Below are 20,066 nucleotides of genomic sequence, written 5' to 3'. Positions count from 1 at the left end.
AAAGTTGATCCTGTTAGTCTTTTTAACTTTAGCTATTTGGTAACTCATTGTGATTAATTACTGACAAAGATGATTTTGAATGTAGAGCAGTTTTTTTTTTTCCAAACATTTATCAACCATTTTGAATGCTTCCTTTGTAAATTGGTCAAATTTTTTTCTTTTCTTTTTTCCAGTTGTGTTGTCCTCTCATTATTGAGTTGTAAGATTTTTTTTTAACATATAACAAATAAAAATGTTTTTTTAGATACATGTATATAATATTTTCTTTCAGACTGGGACATATCTTTTCATCTTTAATAGAGTATCTTGAAAAGAGAAGAAGTTTTGGTTTTGTTTTTTAAAGATTTTATTTATTTATTTGACAAAGAGAGAGAGGGAGAGCACAAGTTGGCAGAGCGGCAAGCAGAGGGTGAGGGAGAAGCAAGCTCCCCACTGAGCAGGGAGCCCGATGTGGGGCTCAATCCCAGGACGCTGGGATCATGACCTGAGCCGAAGGCAGACGCTTAACCAACTGAACCACTCAGCTGCCCCAAGAGAAGGAGTTTTCAAATCTGATGGCATTCAACTTAACTTTTTAAAAAATGGTTCATTTTTGTTGTGTCCTATTTTTAAAAAATCTTTGCCTTCCCAAATTGTAAATATTTTATCTTTGCTTCTAAAAATTATATAACTTTAGCTTTTTGATTTGGGTTTATGAGGTACATTCTTTTTTCCCAGTTGATATCAAGTTGTTCCATAAATACCAGTTGTTTCAATACCCTTGATAAAAAGATTATCTATTTCCATTGAATTACATTGGCACCTTTGTTGAAAATCAGTTGACTATTTATGTGTGTATTTATTTCTCTGCTCTTTCATGCTACATTGATCTTAGATTTATCCTTATTCTAGTGCTACAATGTTTTGATTACTGTGGATTTATTAAAATTGAAATGAAGTAACATTTGTTCTACAACTTCTTTCTTTTTTAAAAAAATTGTCTTGGCTATTTTAGGTCTTTTGTATTTGCATATAAATTTTAGTATTAGCTTGTGAATTTCTGTTTTTATGAAGTCAGCTGAATTTTGGGGGGGATTGGGTTAAATGTATAGATATATGATCTAAATTATTTTTTCAGAATGATACATCTTAGAAAGTTTTGTATCTAGTATACTTCTCCCTTTTAGATCTGATTTGGTGTTATCTTTACTATATGAAAAGATTTAAAAAATGTAGTAATTAAAATATCTCATTTGAGTATTAGAGATGAAGAAAAATTGCTGAACCAATATAGGCATTTTTCAAAAATCAGAGCCTTTAGAATATTAATAAATATTATACTATATAGAGTTCTATATATAGAATACTAATAAATACTAATAAATAAATAATAAATATCCCCTTCATCTTTAATGAAGGGGATAATTAGGAGTATTATGCTTTATATATATGTGTGTGTATATACATATATATTTATTTAACAGATATATTTTAACACATATATATTTTATTTATTTATTATTATTATTTTTTAAGTAGGCTCCATGCCCAGCGTGGAGCCCAATGTGGGGCTTAAACTCACGACCCTAAGACCAAGACCTGAGCTGAGATCAAGAATCGGATGCTTAACTGACTGAGCCACTCAGATGCCCCTATTATGCTTAATATATTTATAGAACAATGGGCAAATAACTAATTACTTTTCATAATTAATTGCAGTTGTTAAATATTCTGAACTGGCCATTTTGATTGTACATTAAACTTACTCATGGAATTCCCATGTGCTTTCTCTGACAGGCTGGAGTTTGCTGACATTTAAGGCACTGAAAGAGCCCTTCTAATATCCACTCTCCCTTAGTAGGGGATGTTGCAAGGAAGCATCTTTGTCATCAAAATTTGTAACATTTTATAAAAACATCAATAACTGATAATTCTAGGTATTTCATAAAATATCATAAATTTTATATTTAGTCCCGAGGCAATCCTCTCAAAAAGTGCTGTTTTATAAACCACGTTAAAAAAAGTTCAGGGGCACCTGGGTGGCTCAGTTGGTTAAGTGTCTGCCTTTGGCTCAGGTCATGATCTCAGGGTCCTGGGATGGAGCCCTGCGTTGGGTTCCCTGCTCAGTGGGGAGCCTGCTTCTCCCTCTCCCTCTGCTTCTCCCTCTCCCTCCCCTTGCTTATGCTCTCTCTCTCTCAAATAAAGAAAATCTTTTTTTTTTTTTTAAAAGTACATGCATAAACAGGCTTATTTTTCTGAGGTAACAAAAGGCAAAATTACGCTGTTTTACTATGGTTTTCAACATGCTTATCTGAACAGTTAGCATAATCATAATGTCTTCAACAGCTTGGCCATTGGTCATTGCTTCAAAAAGCTTCCAGGAATATCCAATATAATAGAATGGAAAACAGCTGCTGTGGTCTGAAGCTTTGTGGAATATAATCTATAAATCTACCTACCCAGATAAACCAACTAAAAAATAAAATAAAATGTGATTTATGCTGTGAATATTAAACCAAAATTTAAAAAAATAATAATAATAAAAGGTAGGTTTGTTAACATCTGAACTAATGTATTTTAAATCAATCTACTTGACCTTAGCGGCAGGTGTTTATTGGGTGTTCATTATGTACCAGGTACTACTCTCAGTGATTTTCCTAAAATAAACTTGCTTAATCCTCACAACAACTTTCTGAGGCATGTTATTATCCCTGTTTTACAAATGTAAAAATTGAGAAAAAAGGAGGTTAAATAATTTGCCCAAGATCAACAGTTAGGAATGATGGACTAAGGACCTCCAAAACTCCACTCATCCATAAAAGCAATGAACACTGGCAAAAATCATAGAATCAACTTTTTCAGAACTCTAAAATTAACTCAGTATTTTCAACAACCCAAGAATCTTTTATTCAAAAAATGACTTAATCTTGATGGGAATAATGAGCTTTGTGGTAGCTTGACTTGCTTTCATCCCATTCCTACCCCCCAGCTCAGTAGTAGCCTCAAAACCCAGCAGACTTACAATCACCAAAGGGGCACACTGGGTTTGGAGCACCTTAGAGAACAGGACAGAAATTCCTCAAACAATTAAAAACATAACTACTATATGATCCAGCAAACCCAAGTCTAGATACTTGTCCAAAAGAATTGAAATCAAGATCTCAAAGAGATAAATGCATTCTCATATCCATATGCAGCACTATTCACAACAGCCAAGACATGAAAACAAGCTGAATATCCATTATTAGATGAATGGACAAAGAAAATGTGGTATATGGATACCGTGGAATACTGTTCAGCCTTTTAAAAGAGAAGAAAATTCTTCAATACGCAAAAACATAGTTGAATCTTGAGTACATGATACTAAATGAAATAAGCCAGTCATAAAAAGACAAATACTATATGATTCTACTTATATGCAGTACCTAAAATACTCAAATTCATAGAATCAAAGAGTGGAATCATGGTTGCCAGAGGCTGGGAGGAGGGTAAAATGAAATTATTAATCAATGGATATGAAGTTTCAGTTAAGGAAGATGAATAAGTTCTAGGGATCTGCCATCCAACATTGTACCTATATTCAATAATACTGTATTATACACTTAATTTGTTAAGAGAGTAGATCTCTTGTTAAATGTTCCTACCATGACAAAACAAATTTTTAAAAAGCCTCATTCTCAGATCACTGTCACTGTTAAACCAATCTGGGAGGTCCCTGGAAAAGCTCCTTCTATACCGACTCCACCCAGTCTGGGAATGGCCCTATCACTAGACATTTATTGAAATTGATCAGCAATAATTATTTAACATTGCCTCTTCCTAAAGCTGTGATACTAGTTGTGGCAATCACTATATATCAGGTTAAGTCTCCATATTCTAAATCCCCCCAACCTTCTTGTATTATTTACTCTCTCTCCAGCACCCTTGCATATATACACCACCCCCCGTACCACACCTTCTTCCTTTAGCCAGAAAGCAAAAACCTTGCATATCTACTCGTGCAGATAAAAGCCCCAGAAAACACCAGTCCATGGTGTGTGCCACCATGACACTCTGCTGCAGTCACCACGTGTTTTGTATGACATCATCCTTAATAGTATGTTTCAGTGAAATTCAAACCTATCACCACTGCCAAGGAAATGCTTTTCCCTAACCATCTCAACAGTCCTGCAAATATGTGTGTGTGAAGAACTGCGTATTTATACACACAGTATTTCTGGTATCTCTTTTTTGAATGTATCATAGAGAACAAATGACATACAGAATATCTTGACAACTAACACAAAATGAGTCTCATTCCTCATCAGTACAAACATCAACATGGCATGAGCCTCATAAAGGGAAGAGATCAGTGTTCAGTCTGAAATTTAAGGGTCTGAGAAAATGCTCATAAGATAAGAAGTCAGCCTGCCACGGTGTCAGGCAGATGGGCAGATGAAGGATAGATGATGATAGATAGACAGACAGATAGACAGATAGATAGATATAGATAGATAGATAGATAGATAGATAGATAGATAGATAGATAGATGATAGATAGATAGATATCCTGACAGGAAACACAAAGTTTCTAGATCAGAACACAGTTTATTATCACAGAGCATCGTAGCACTGGTGAGGCTATAAAAGGCCTCACTACTAAAATCATTCTGAATAAATGGCATTGATATCATTGGCTAATTATTTGGGGGGAAATGAGGATTTTGCACAAACAGAAGGACTGTACCACAGACTCACAAAAGTATGACACTCCGAGCTTGACTGGCACACTGTCCCATCCTGCCCTTTGGAGAGGGAGAGGCTTTTATTCTGGGATATAAGCAAATATTATAGGAGAGAGGAGTCTCTGAATCTCTCTGAAGGAATATAACTATCTTCCAAAACATGCTTGCTATTCAGTCATCCTTTAACCAAATTTGCCAGTGGTCATTCCTCTGAACGTTTAGACCATGAGGAAACATGAAAGCATTCACAGAGAACTGCCTTCCAATAATCAGATCTAGGGACTGAAGCTAAATAGTCCAGTGACCTTTACTGATTTATTTTACAACTTTCTATTACTGAATAATGAAAAGTAGGGCAGATAATGTAAATGGGAAAAAAACTAAAATGCTTTCTTCACCATTATTGACATTTTGATTAAGGAAATCAATGGTATTCATAATAATTGTCTTACTCTAAACTACCTAAACTTTTAGGGTAATCACTTACAGGCAGTAACTTGGTACTAAAACATTTTCAGATTGTAGTTCTTATTTGAAAATAAGGGTGTTGTTTTTTACATTTTTATCCCTAAATCTTTTCTTGAAAACACACAACAAAAACAATCTGCTTCAGAGATTCTCCCTTGTTATCACTGAATAGGCAATAAATTTTTATATCTCACAAATTCTGTTCAGACCAGGTTACTTTACTTAATCCTCGTTACCTTCTGCCCACTTGCCCAGAATATGGCAAAACATTAGAAAAATAAAGCTGACTTTATTTACTTTGATATAGCAAAGATATTTTCAAATAAATTTCAAAATCAAAACAAAATGGCCCTAATATCTAGATCACACTTTAGAAACAAAACTTCAGTGTCCTGAGCATTACTAATGTTAATCATTTAGGACCCTCTCACAGCCATTGTGATTTTTTTAAAAGATTTTATTTATTTGAGAGAGAGAGAGAGAGAGAGCATGCACAGGGGGAGCGGCAGAGGGAGAAGCAGACTCCTCACTGAGCAGGGAGCCTGACAAGGGGCTCCATCCCAGGATTCTAAGATCATGACCTAAGCTGAAGGCAGACGCTTAACCAACTGACCCACCCAGATGCCCCCATAGTGATTCTTTTAAAGCATAAATCATATCATGCCACATCTCTGCTCTCCCCTTTTGATGGCTCCCTATCTCAGTCATAGAAAAAAATCAGAGTCCTTTCAATGGCCTAGAATAACTTTCATGGTCTGCCCATCTTGAGGAACAGCTGTTTTTTGTTTGTTTTTATCTACATATTCCAACTAATTGATGGATAATTTGATAAATTCAGTATGATTGGCATGTAGCCTAGAAATAAGTCCTAGAGTTATTTAGCTTTGCATTGAATAAATTCTGTATGTAATCCAAATGGTTTCCCCTGGGAGATATTTTAAGTGTCATGAAAATGTGTTCTCTTGTTCGGCCCCAGACAGAGACTTCTTAAGCATCTTTTGAGGACAGTCACAAACTCATACAAGACATGGGATCTGAAGTACAGACTATCCCAGGTCTAACAAAGGAGATAAGCTGTGTACATCAATATTAATATTAGCAAAGTGGCAAAAGAAAAAAAATGAAATCCTAAGGAATTCCAATGTAGTGAAGATTGCTTGATTACTTGCCAAACTGGAAAATTCTCCTGAGTGAGGTTAAGAATATCTAGAGACTTAGTTCTGCTCTATCTCAGAGGAAGACAAAGCAGAAGTAGGGCAACACTAATTTTATAAAGTTCAAACAAAAAGTTGGTAGTGATGCCTATATACAATACAGGTATATTGGCATACATAGTACAGTCTTTGTTTACCTGGTTAGCACAAAGAACTACAGATTCGGTGCAGATCCAACTAGAAAATGGCATACAACACCTGTCTCTCCCAACAGTGTGTCAGCAACACCATTTTTGTATGAAAAGAAAAATGTGCATGCTTCTAAACTTAGGCTACTAATGTATCTAATCACAATGCCTTTCAACTAGAGGAAGTGATTTTATTTCAAATCATGAAATTTGCATACAAAATTGAGCTTTTAGGTGAGGTCACATTAATTCCCTTCGGATAGGGCTTTTTCTTTCTTTCTTTCTTTCTTTTTTTATTTTTTTTTAAGATTTTTATTTATTTATTTGACAGAGAGAGACACAGCGAGAGAGGGAATACAAGCTGGGGGAGTGGGGGAGGGAGAAACAGGCTTCCCGCTGATCAGGGAGCCAGATGCGGGGCTCGATCCCAGGACCCCGGGATCATGACCTGAGCCGAAGGCAGACGCTTAACAACTGAGCCACCCAGGTGCCCCCTTTTTTTTTCTTTTTTAAGAGATGTGTTATTTCTTTGGATTTTGTCTTTACAACCACCTTATGATGAAAGTGCTATTGCTCTGCTTTGTCAATGATGGAAACAATAAACACAGGTATAAAGCAAGGAGCAATAGCACAGAAAAGTTGCTAGAGACAATCATATACCACCCTTCCAGGAGGCATCATGAGACCGTAAGGAATGCCTGGGCTCTGCTGGCAGGAGAAAGGCCCACCCTGACACTGACTACAATCTAGGAACTTTGGGCAAGTCTCTTCAGCTATGAAGTGGTGACAATGATACCTGTATCACAAAGTTGTGTTACAGGAGCTAAAGGAGATGAAGTACGCAAAGCCACCGTTTACTATCATCATAGTTCCTAGGAAAGCACAACTTAAAAAATGTGCATATATCTACCAATAACCCAATGTTAGAAAATTCTGAGAATCATCATTTTGGATTGTGTTTCTGGCTTCCTCCAAATGCTTCTCATTTTGAACTATTCCCTGAAAAGCCTATGTTGCCAATCAAATCTGAATTACTGCTTACCTCTACAGACCACTCTCCTGAAGACTGATTACCTTTTAACTATGATTTGAGATTTAGTTTTCATAATAGGAAATACCAGTTTTGCAGAGTGGCCTGGCAAGGCTTTACAGAACAGCTTCAGTCAGACTGACATGTGCTTTTATTAACCATATTTCCTGTAGCTGCACAGACAATGAGAAATTCACTTCTCTGAGCAGCACCAATTATAACTGAATAGGTACACTCTTTCTCCAGCCTGGTCATGATGTCAAATGTTTGATTAGAAAGATCTAGTGCTTTTAGCAAAATGGGGGTGAATTTCTTTCCATTTGCAAGAACAAGCTATTTCTGCCTTTCATTTCATAGTCTCTTAGTATCTTAATTCTAGTCTCCCGGTGTCTAAAATAGAGTCGCAAATGCAACGCTCTTGAGATGGGGGAAACAATATTGTTATATGTGTTTCAAAACAGACTGAGCTAGCTTCAGGGCAGAATAAGCAGCACCAGGGCACAGAATCAGATGTACTGTGTGATCTAAGAGAGAAGAGAGAACAAGGTACACATGAAGACTATGTCCCAGTGGATGCAACATGGGGATGGACCTGGTAGCCCTGGAAAGGAATCTCAAGAAGAGTGTCAAATACAGGGAAACGATAGGATGAAACAGGTAAAAAGGTGCATGGAAATATTGCCTTGTACGTATATAACATGGTGATACAACCACAACAAATCAGGTTTTAGAAATGCAGGACTGAAATAGGGAAGGGTAATTCTAAAAAGAGGCAGTCCTGGGAAAATCCTCTCATGGAAGGTAAAAAAAAGAGAGAGAAAATGGGAACTAAGTTCCCACTAAATGTAGGATTATAAAGACAAAGCAGGCCCCATGAAATCAAGCATTACTGAAAAAGGCCCCTCTTCAGCTGCCAAAAAGAGAAACTTACCAGCAATGTCAAGGATGACCACCGTCACCCCGAAATACTATAAGCTCATTTTTGGACTTCCTATTTCTTCTCTTAAGAATTCTTCAGCAAAGCAATCTGTTGATATTTCAAGGATCCCAAATCAAGATTTTTCAGTTACTTTTAACTCTTTACTGACCAGAATACAGATACAGAATCATAGATTGGTAGAATATTTAAGCTCAAAAAAATAATACTGATCATTTACTCTAACCTTTTATAGTCAAGAATGCTAAGATTATCCCATATTACATGGTGAACTAGTAACACAGCCAGGATAAGAATCACATTCTCCTGATTTCCAGACAGTATTTTTTTTCCATCACAGCTATCTAAAATTAAATTTTCAATATATTTTTTTAAAGATTTTATTTATTTATTCATAAGAGACAGAGAGAGAGAGGCAGAGGGAGAAGCAGGCTCCCTGCTGAGCAGGGAGCCCGATGTAGGACTCGATCCCAGGACCCTGGGATCATGACTTGAGCCGAAGGCAGATGCTTAACTATCTGAGCCACCCAGGTGCCCTAAATTTTCAATATTTTCAAAAGAGAATTGTACCTATATAAAGTCCAAGAGAAGAAACTTGTATTAATAAGAGAATCTAGGTAGGAATAAGCTAAATTTAAAAGGTCAGCAGCAGAGAGTTATAAAATGAAGATTCTTTACTGAAAGTAGAAGGAGAAAAATGCAACCCAGAAAGAAAAACCTTTTGCTTTGCACTCTAATATACATCTACAACTAACCATTTTTTGTTACCCCCATTGCTACCCTGTTGGCCCAGGGCAGCATCATGTATAGCAATGTCCCCCAGTTGGTTTCCCTGTTTCCATCCTTGCTCCCCTATTAACAGCAGCACATAAATCAGAATGAATCCTTGAAAATATAATTGTCATTCCCCAACCCAATCCTCCAATCATTTCTTGTCTCATAAAAAGTTAAACCAAAATTACTATAATGACCTACAAAGACCTATGCAATTTACCTCCCCCATTTAGTCTGAACTCATCCCCTTTTGTCTCCTTCTTCACTATATTCCAGCCATCCTGGCCTTCCAGCTGATTTTTGAGTACATTAGGCCTCAGGGTTGTACCATCTCTTTCTTCTGCCAGGAGCACTTACCCCATCCTCTGTCTGCATAGCTCATCTTATCCATTGAAGTCTTTGGACAAGTGTCTTGTTCCCAGTAAGGCGTACCATGACCACCCTATTTAAAATCACTCTATTCGCCTTGCACTCTTAATCCTACTTATCTTGCTCTATTCTTTTTTACATAGCACTTATCATGAACTGCCATTCTATATTCTTTACTCCCACTAGAATGTAACATTACATAGAGTATCAAGTCATTTACCCCTTTGTTATTGATGTATATGCAGCATCTAAAACAGTACCTAAAATATAATAATCAAGAAATATCTGCTGAATGACAGACTTGACTAAAAGCAGATGATCCCCACGTTAAAAGCCATAATCTCTGGTTTTACTCAAAGGAAAATACAGAAGTTTTACACTGGAGAGAGTACCACACAACTGAGTGTTCCTAATTCTGAAGGAAGAGGTCTAATATGAAGAAATGGCAATTTTTTTTTTTAAAGATTTTATTTATTTGAGAGAGAGAATGAGATAGAGAGAGCATGAGAGGGGGGAGGGTCAGAGGGAGAAGCAGGCTCCCTGTTCAGCAGGGAGCCCGATGCGGGACTCGATCCTGGGACTCCAGGATCATGACCTGAGCCGAAGGCAGTCGCTTAACCAACTGAGCCACCCAGGCGCCCTGAAGAAATGGCAATTTGAAGAAATGTCAGAAGTACATCAAAGATTGTTATAAAGACAGTGCTCACTTCAGCAGCACATATACTAAAATTGGAACGATACAGAGAGGAGAGCATGGCCCCCTGCAAGGATGACATGCAAATTCGTGAAGCATTCCATATTTTTTTTTTTTAAATTTTGTTATAAAGATATACAGGACTTTAATTATAAGATTTGACTAAATGGAATATCAAACCATTTCCCAAGATGGTAAAATAAAAATTCATAAATTCCAATCAAAATCCCCCCAAGAGGGCGCCTGGGCGGCTCAGTCGGTTAAGCATCTGCCTTCGGTTCAGGTCACGATCCCAGGGTCCTGGGATCGAGTCCCGCATCGGGCTCCCTGCTCTGTGGGGAGCCTGCTTCTCCCTCTCCTTCCAACTTGTGCTCTCTATCTCAGTATCTCTGTCTCTCTCTCTCAAATAAATAAAATCTAAAAAAAATTAAAAAAAAAATCCCCCCAAGATGTTTTTATAGAAATTAATGAAGTGGCTTAAAAGTTCATTTGAAAGAATGAGGAGCTGAGAATCTAAACAATTAATAACAAGAAGAAAAAAATGTATACCAATATTATAACATATTAGAAAATACTATTTGTGAGTTACTGATTTAAGAAAAGCCAGGTAAATCAAAGAAACAGAATAAAAAAAATGAGAAACTGCCTTCAGAACAGACGGGTAAAGAATATTTAGTAAATATATCGAACTGGGAAAACGGTTTAACCATCTGTTTAAAAAAAAAGTTTTTTCATACAACACATAATATACAAAATAAATTCCTCATGGATTAAGGAGTTAAATATGAAAATAAACACAGATTCAGAATAATTATAAGTGGGTCTGATTATAAGGCAAGTCAAGCTCTCCAAGTTTAAGATTACATAACTAAATTACGAGATGAGCATTGTTAATGCATTAATAATAATAATGCTGATGTTATTTAAAAGTAAACAACCAATATGAGGTGATCCTAGAAGGAAAGGCACTAATTCTATGAGATGAAAGCCTGGAGAGGGTTAAGGGTCAAGGATTAATCATATTAGGGTTTAGAACTTCACTTTCTGTTCCTAGTTACCAGATCTTCAGCAGATTCATTTTTACCCATAAGTGCATTGTTAGTGGCTCCCTGAAAAATCAAAGAGAATAAATTGAATTCATAGTTTGGGGCACTTAAGACCAGAGCAATCTGATGCAGGTTGGAACACAGTACTGAGACAAAAAAAAAAAAAAAAAAAAACCATGAAGTAAGAGTGAAAAGCAATAATGAAGAGGATGGTGGGAAACTTTTGGAGGTGATGGACAGTTTTATGGCATAGACTATTTTGATGGTTTCATGGGTGTATAGTTATTACTAAACTCACCAGTTATGTATATTAATTATGTATAGCTTTCTGTATATCAAAAATATAAAATAAAATAATAAAATCCAGAAAAGAATGAAGAAAAAGAGAACAAAGGAGACCAAAGGAGAATATATAAATCTCCCACATAAATTTTGGAAAATAAAGAAGGAGGGCACTGGAATGCCAAAAATTATAAGAAATTAGGGCTTACTTGATTTTATTTGGACATTAAAAAAAACTTGACATCCAAAAGAATGTCTGGAAATAACTGCATTGCACATACCCACACTTACATACTCATATATGGAGATATGCACACATGGGTGTACAAACACACATACTTATATAAGCAATTTATTGAGCAAATGGGACTTGATAGGATATAAGAAGGAACCAACTTCATTCTTGTTCTTTTATATCCCTTCAAGTGTCTGTAAACGGGTGGTTGTTCTAACTCTGCATAAAATTTTAAGGCAATCCCATAGCTTTTAAGGAACAAGTAGTTTATAAAAATCCACATTTATGTATTAGCCACTTAGATCCAGTCCAGTTAATATAATAAGCAAAGCTCAAAGAACTTCTCTAATTTAAAGCATCTTCCTGTAGTAGCTTAATCTCCCTTGAGGCTTCCAAATCAACAAATAGAGAAGAAATTATGGTTGACTTAATTATTAGCTCTTTCTATCTTCTTCCTCTACTCACTAATTTCTTTTTTTATTTCTCCAGCATAGGGTCTAAGGAGAAAAGAAAAATAAGGAGAAAATAAGGAGAAATACAGCCTTGGGTTGCTCCTATCTCTGTAAATTGGGCATGGCAAATGTTAAAAACTGACCCCATCCATTCCTGGGATACTTCAGCAGATTACTTGGAAACCATCCGAGTTGGGAACCACACTGTAAGATCTTTGCCCAAGGCTAGCCACTTAAAACTATCACCCTCAGGTCCTGGACTTCAGGAAATACATCTAGTGTTTAAGGTCCCTTCCCCTCTCTCCAGTTCACATCTTGTTTCCAGAGAACCCACTTGCTCTGCCATTGATGGAGGTGCAGTTTACTCTCAATATCACTTACCTCGGAAGGGGGAAATCTCCAGTTATGGCCTCTTACCTTTAGACTTCATAGATATGGGTCAAATGTCAGTTCTTATTTTTCTCAAATTCCCACACCCCAATGACAAGGCCTTCAAGTGGATCACTTGAAGACCCCATCACATAACTTGAGATGAGAAAGAAAAACTCAACTTTCTTTACCCATAATGTTGGGGATAAAATCTCCACAGTGTATGATTAACTCTCTGCAAAACAAATCCTCCCTCAACTTGCTAACTTCTTAACCTTTCTCTTTCTTGACTTATGGTGAGGAGAAATGCCCTAGCACCTACAGAACATTTGCTCCTGGCTTCCAAGATGCAAGACTGGCTAATGCTGTTGGCACTGACTGTATGACCTTCACCTTTCAAGTCCTGCATAGATAGTCTAGCAACTCACTTTAAAATGTGGAGGTTCATGGGCTCACCTTCAGTTCTGAGGTTTTGAGCCTCTGGAATAATTTCAGGGCAAAGAGTCAAATGTAACAATCTGTTAGACCACACACATGTATACATATACATGTATGTCCATATGTCACTTTATCACAGATACAAATACAGAATCATCCATGTATGTGTGCCTGAGTCTATATGTTAATGAATTATGGAAATATAATATTTATAGAAAATCTATTAATAAAATAAGATTACTGGTGATTTATTTTCTTTGGTTTTTCTCTATTTCCTAAAATAACATGCCTTACTCTTAAAACCATTTAAAAAGTATATCTATATACAAACACATAATAATGGATCCTATTTTTAAAATGTAATCCTGATTCAAAAATAAAATAAAAGATCACTGAAAAAGAATGAATAACCCAGAAACAGACTTATATATGAAGAAATTTATTATATGTTAAAGAAAACATCCAAAAAATTGGGAAGAATTACTTAACAAATGGGATTAAGATATTTTGGAATTACCTTCATAATAAAAGTCAGATGGGAGCTCAATAGTGTATAATACATATTATAATAGGTACACACACACACATGCACACATATATGCACACATACATACACACTATCTATGTATGTGTGCATATATGTATATATATATTAAGTATATACATGAAATCAAATTCTAAAAAAATTAGAACTAGGGGCGCCTGGGTGGTTCAGTTGGTTAAGCACCTGACTCTTGATTTCAGCTCAGGTCATGATCTCAGAGTCGTGAGATCAAGCCCCGCACTGGGCTCTGTGCTCAGCTCAGAGTCTGCTTAAGATTCTCCCTCTCCCTCTTCTTCTGCCCCTCCCCCCCAAAAATACTTTCTTCCCTCTTCCCTTCTTTCTTTCTTCCCTCCCTCCCAGAAATATTTATTGAGTGACTGTTCTGAACCAGAAGCTTTACTAAAACACCAAGAAAGCAAGCACAAATAAATAAATATATAAATAATTAATTAATTAACTCTCTGCGTTATTTATTTATTTATTTATTTATTTATTTATTTTATTTTATTTTTACATATGTATCCCTAGGCCTAAAGAAGCACAGTATCTAATGAGTATGACAAATAAGTAAGAGAGTCATTCTAACATTTTATGGTAAATACTATGATAACAGTTCATAAGGCCTGTTATGGAAACCCAAATTAGGAGTACCGAACACAGACCTGTGAATTAGCGGATGGGAGGTAGAGTGCCAAGGAAATTTCCTTAGAACAGGTAACAACAGAGAGTAACTTAGATGAAGAATAAAGGTTGGTTTAGAATTCTAGCTCTAACACTTACTGATAACTCTCTTTCTATGGGCAATTATTCTCTTGCCTCAGTTTCCTTGTCTATAAATTGAGAATGATAATAACATTTATACAGACACTGAAAGGATTTAATGAGAATTATTTACTTATTTAGAATTTAGTAAGTCCCCAATAAATGGTTGTTCAAAACAAACAAAAATTACAAAATTCCATTTGGAAAGATTGGGAAGTCAGGAGAGAACACAGTCTTTTGCAAACTGTAAATTCACTATGGTGAAGTATAGATGTAAGGTATGGTATGGAGAGAAGTATTGCTTGAGAAACAAATAAGGGACAGATGATAAAAAATTTAAAGGAAAGACACAAAGAATTTTTAGCAAGAGAATCACACAGTAAGATTTTTCTTTTATAATGTTAACTATATCAGTGATGTGGATAATAAATTTCAATATAATATGACCAAACATAAAAAGACTAGTTAGGAGATGGTCTCAGTAATCCAGAAGAGAAATGATGAAGACCTGAAGTAGAGAGGTATAAATTTAAAAATGTTAAAGAAGTAGAATCCATAGGATTTGATGACTGATACATGGGAAGAGGAAAAAATAGGAAGGACTGTTCCTAGATGTCTGCTTTAGGCTACTCAGTATATGCTGGTGGCCTTCGTAGAGATAAGAAACACAGAAGGAAGATTAATATGATTAATTTTAAGATGATATAGCTGTTCTTTTATTGCTATTATCTGGTTTCCCTCTACTTTGAGGGATAAGGGAAAGTTACACTCACCCCAAAACAGACATATGGTGTTAATTTTCTATTATTAAATGACTTCTTTTATCCCTTATATTTTGGATTTCCTCATAGAAGTACATCTTTTTTTTTTTCCTCATGAGCTACACACTCTCCAGCTTCATCTCATCCTCTCAGAGAACTTCATTAACCATTTATATTTGCTGACACTTGAATCACCAGATTCAGCCTGGAATTCTTTCCTCAACTATAGACCATCGTTAACTTTATACTAGACATCTCAGCTCAGACTGCTCACAGACATTTTAAACTGAGCATACTTTAAACTAAATTCTTATCTTGCCCCTGCAAAACCACCCTTCTATCTGTGTCTTGACCTCCTTATTTAATGAGTTTCACCATCATCCATGATGATGCTTATGTCAGAAATCTGGATATTTTCCTTGTTTTGTGCCTTTCTTATTCCCTACACTTTATCAACCACATACCGTACAAACACCATCTCCTAAAAACCTCTTGAATATCTGTCTTCCAGTCACAGAGGCAGTCATCTCTCTCTCTCTGATATTGGTACTTTGGCTTTCTAACTGTTCTTTCTGCTTCTATTTGAACTGATTATCTGCTCTGTAATTAGATTTTCCAAAATGGACATTTTAATAGATTTATTAAGGAAAATTGATGTTTTCACCATTGTAAGTGTACAATTCAATGAATTTAAGAAATTTAAAGGGCTGGGCAACCATCCAGGTATAGAACTTTTTCATCATCCAGAAAGTTCCTTCACACCTGTTTGCAGTTTATCTCTGCTCCTACGCACCACTCTAGACAACCACCACTCTAGGCAACCACTTCTCTGTTTTCTGTCTCTATAAACTTGCCTTTTCTAGACATTTTGTATCTAAAACAGAAATTTTATTATTATTTTCCTACTGGGAACTCTAAAATACCCTCCATTTTTCCTCTATCTCTATAGAATTTCCCTAAAAAATAGACCAGTTTAAGGAAGGACTAGTCTTTTTTTTTTTTTTTTAATGTGGAATACAACTGATTTTGTTGGTCTTCATTCTCTTCTGTGCTAGAAGAATAAAATGCAGTATTTCTTTTAGGAGGGTGAGGTAAAAATGGGACCTAGCTTGTTTCAGGTGCTAATGTTTTAGCTGTGGGCTTAATGGGGCACTAGGGTCTATTGTCAAAAAAGGAGTGGAAGTACAGGAAAAAAAACCACACAAAAAACACAAAACAGTACCTCTTAGCAAAATAAAAAGGAAGAAATGACTAAAAAGATGAAAGATAAGGGATGATGGATGGAGTCCCCAAGAACATAGTTAACAATCTTTAGGAAATTAGCCAAGGAGAGACAAGTCTATAGTCATGCAATCACCTGATGCCTGAACCAGGCAAAGGAGAGATCTAGTAACTCAAAAACTGAGCCCTGAACACTGGGAGAGCACAGTGTGGCAGAGAACCTAAGAAGTTGATATTGAGGGAGCTGCATTCCTCATCTGGAACAGAATGATTAAGAAGTGCACCAAACTACTTATGAGCCTGAGATAAGAAGCTTGGTAATGACACACTTTAACTGATCTGGTCTTATTTGCTCTTCCACCCTCATAATATTGCTCTACACTATGGCCATTATAAACCTCTCCAGGATCCTGATAGAGTTATGTCTACACACTATCACCAACACCTGACGCTCCTTCTGGCTGGATCACAGTAAATACCGCTGTACATCTAACTAATTCTACTTGTTTAAACTCACTCACTTCAACCTGGACATCTAAATATCCTTTTCTGAGCTCAATCCCAATTTTTGATAGATCATAATAAATTGTCCCCCAGATCTGTGCACTCTCCAACTAATAGCATTCTTCTCTCCAGTTTTCATACTGAAATTATCTTCCTATGTCTAATCCATTAGACAGAAAGTCTCCTGAGCTTAGGTACTGTGTTTCATTCTCTTAATGTGTCTCCAGTGCTTATCACAGCAAATGGCATGCAATTAAGGCTTTACATCTATGGAGCTAAAATAAGTGTAAACAATTACAGTAATAATCATTATCTTAACATTTTAAAATAATTATAGGTATAAATAATTTAAGAGCATTTTACATACAATATACAATTATAGTAATATCTAAAGAAATGCAAAAAATAGATTTTAAATCTTTATCTTCAATCTTTTATTGCAATTATATACTTCTAGTTTTCCTCTATGTAGCAGTAATATACTCCGATTTTTTCTTGGCTTATTAATGATGTGTCCATTATTCTGAACTCTTTACATATTGATCCTTAACAGTCCTCTTCTCTTTAGTAGGCTCATCTCTCCCTTGATGAAGAAAAGGCTTGACAGTCTTTCTCGACCTTGTGTTATCACCTACTTGGTGTGGAATTCCAAAATTACTGGTCCTAGTTCTTGTTTGAGGTCCAGCTCCTGAAGTTTATTTCAGTGAAACTTGAATTGTTACTAAAAAGTTTTCTGCTGATGCCAGGAATGGCCTTAGGCCTTCCCTAAAATTCGAACATCTCTTAGAAAGTTTAAGGTACTTTCCTGCTTTTTGCCATCACTGGAGCAGTTAAAAAAAAAAAAAAATCCTAAGCATCATAAACCTACATTTACAAAACATCAGAAAGAAGTGTCTGTCTTCACCTGGTCACTTCTCTGACCTCTGATAACTTCAACAGACCAGACACAATGTCACAGGCTACTATCTCTCAAAGACTGAACTTTTTTAGAAGATGACATCTAAGCATTAAAGTAGATTTTAAAGGAAAAATATAAGTTCATTTCCAGTTGCTTTTCTTAATAAATCCATACATTTGACTAATTTTGAGAGCCGTTTTATAGGTATAAAATAAGGAATTTGTGAGTAGGGATGGAGACTTAAAAAGCGAGCCTGGATAGAGAAGATACTAAGGATTAAGCTCTAAAGCATTCAGATACTTATAGTTAAGGGAGACCACAAGAGGGAGAGCCAGTCAAAAATCCAGGAGGAAATTCAACCACTAACTACAGTACAAGAAAACCAGAAGGGCATGATGTTCCATAAAACAAAAGGAGGGAGTGTTCAACTATGCCATTTACTGCATAGTATTCAAATAATATGAGGACTTTGGATACTAACCCTTTATTGGATATGTTATTTGCAAAATCTTCTCCCGTTCAGGAGGTTGCCTTTCAGTTTTGTTGATTGTTTCCTTTGCTGTGCAGAAACTTTTTATTTTGATGTGGTCCAAATAGTTTATTTTTGCTTCTATTTCCCTTGCCTCAGGAGACATTCTAGAAAAATGTTGCTACAGCTGATGTCAAGAGGCATTACTGCCTGGCTCTCTTTTAGGATTTTTATGGTTTCAGGTCTCACTTTTAGGTCTTTAATCCATATTAAGTTTATTTTTGTGTATGGTGTAAGAAAGTGGTCTAGGGGCGCCTGGGTGGCTCAGGGTTAAGCGTCTGCCTTCGGCTCAGGTCATGATCCCAGGGTCCTGGGATCGAGCCCCGCATCGGGCTCCCTGCTCCGTGGGAAGCCTGCTTCTCCCTCTCCCGCTCCCCCTGCTTGTGTTCCTGCTGTCGCTATCTCTCTCTCTGTCAAATAAATTAATTAAAAAAAAAAAAAGAAAGTGGTCTAGTTTCATTCTTCTGCATGTAGCTGACCAGTTTCTCCAACACCATTTGTTGAAGAGACTGTCTTTTTGTTATTGTCTATTCATTTTTCCTTTGTTGAAGATTAATTGTCCATATAATTGTGGGTTTATTTCTGGGTTTTCTATTCGGTTCTATTGATCTGTGTGTCTACTTTTGCGCCAGTACCACACTGTTCTGACTATTAAAGCTTCATAATATAACTTCAAGTCCGGAATTGTGATAGCACCAGTTTTGCTTTTCTTTTTCAAGATTGCTTCGGTTATTTGGGGTCATTTGTGGTTCCATACAAATTTTAGAAATGTTTGTTCTAGTTCTGTGAAAAATGCTGTTGGTATTTTGATAGGGATTGCATTAAATGTGTAGACTGCTTTGGGTAGTATAGACATTTTAACGATATTTGTTCTTCCAACCCATGAGCATAGAATGTCTTCCCCTTTTTTGTGTGTTGTCTTCAATTTCTTTTGTAAGTGTTTTATAGTTTTCAGGTCTTTCACCTCTTTGGTTAGGTTTATTCCTAGGTATCTTATTGGTTTTTTTGCAATTGTGAATGAGACTGATTCCTTGATTTCTGCTGTTTATTAATGTATAGAAATGTAACAGATTTCTGCATATTGATTTTGCATCCTGCAGTTTTACTGAATTATCAGTTCTAGTAGTTTTTCGGTGGAGTCTCTCAGGGTTTCTATACATAGTATCATGTCATCTGCAAATAGTGAAAGTTTTACTTCTTCCTTTCAATTTGGTTGCCTTTTATTTCTTTTTGTTGTCTGATTGTTTTGGCTAGGACTTCCAGTAGTTTGTTGAATAAAAGGAGTCAGAGTGGACATCCTTGTCTTGTTCCTGTCCTTAGAGGAAAAGCTCTCAGGTTTTCCCCATTGAGTATGATGTTAGCTATGGGTTTTTCATATATGGCCTTTATTATGTTGAGGAATGTCCCCTCTAAAAGAACGTACACAACTCAACACCCCAAAAATAATCCAATTAAAAATGGCAGAAGACATGAACATTTTTCCAAAGAAGACATACAGATGGCCAATAGACATATGAAAAGATGCTCAACATCACTTATCACCAGGGAAATGCAAATCAAAACTACAGTGAGATATCTCACACCTGTCAGAATGGCTACAATCAAAAACACAAGAAACAACAAATGCTGGCGGGGATGTGTAGAAAAAGGAACCCTCATGCTCTGTAGGTAGGAATGCAAACTGGAGCAGACACCGTGGAAAACAGCG

The 20,066-nt window shown here is 36.1% G+C and overlaps 1 protein-coding gene and 1 non-coding gene across 2 annotated transcripts in view; one reads left to right on the top strand and one right to left on the bottom strand.

The window, feature by feature from the left end:
• THEMIS (thymocyte selection associated) overlaps window positions 1–20,066 on the bottom strand; it is a 182,200-nt gene that overhangs the window by 55,038 nt on the left and 107,096 nt on the right. The gene's annotated exons all lie outside the window — the stretch shown is intronic.
• Window positions 10,323–10,427, top strand: LOC118544108 (U6 spliceosomal RNA). Its single transcript, XR_004921411.1, has one exon. It is a non-coding gene; the product is annotated as a U6 spliceosomal RNA (small nuclear RNA).

Source organism: Halichoerus grypus, chromosome 9 (assembly GCF_964656455.1).
Source record: "Halichoerus grypus chromosome 9, mHalGry1.hap1.1, whole genome shotgun sequence".
Lineage (NCBI taxonomy): Eukaryota > Metazoa > Chordata > Mammalia > Carnivora > Phocidae > Halichoerus > Halichoerus grypus.
The sequence above is the reverse complement of the archived record's forward strand: the minus strand, read 5'-3'. Positions and strand labels throughout refer to the sequence as shown.